The sequence below is a fragment of the Phaethon lepturus genome, unplaced genomic scaffold (genome assembly GCF_000687285.1).
Source record: "Phaethon lepturus isolate BGI_N335 unplaced genomic scaffold, ASM68728v1 scaffold178, whole genome shotgun sequence".
NCBI classification, from domain to species: Eukaryota; Metazoa; Chordata; class Aves; order Phaethontiformes; family Phaethontidae; genus Phaethon; species Phaethon lepturus.
In genome coordinates, this window is record NW_010556684.1 from 42,114 (window position 1) to 42,738 (window position 625).

Sequence of the window (625 nt, forward strand, 5' to 3'; positions counted from 1 at the left end):
TGGGAAGGGTAGGAGATGTAGAAGAGCTTCTCCACAGGCAGCTACTAAAGCAAGGCAGGCATTAGCACTGTGGCATTGGCAGAAACATCCACCAGTCCTAGGAAAGGAAGTGTGAAGAAGGAGGTTCTGATCAGGTAGGAACTACTGAGGAACAGGAAAGGAGCCCCTTTGGACCTCCCCTGCCACCTTAGCTTTGTTCCTTTCCCCTCTGGAAAAGGGACAGCCCTCTGCACACAATGATATCAGAGTAGATTGGGAGAGGGATTTGGGGGGAAGAGGGAAGGCAGAAAGTGAGAGAAAAAGCTTGCCATTCCCTACATGTAACCAAAAAACACAGTGCTTCCAGCACACTTGGAGGAATCCAGCGTGTCTTTATTCTGTACTCAGAAAATCCATAGAGACAGGTTTAATCTTAAAATCTACGGCATACATTATGTGCCAGAGAAGATTGGTTCAGTTCTGCATCTGAAGAACACAGTAAGTCAAAAAAGCCAACAGGCTCTGGGAACAGGTATTGTATGCAATGGGGACACACAACTCAATCCCTTAAAAATTGACACATTAATAAAATTCAGCTGCAAGATAAATATTACTCTAGTAACACACTGAAACAATAACAAGGTGG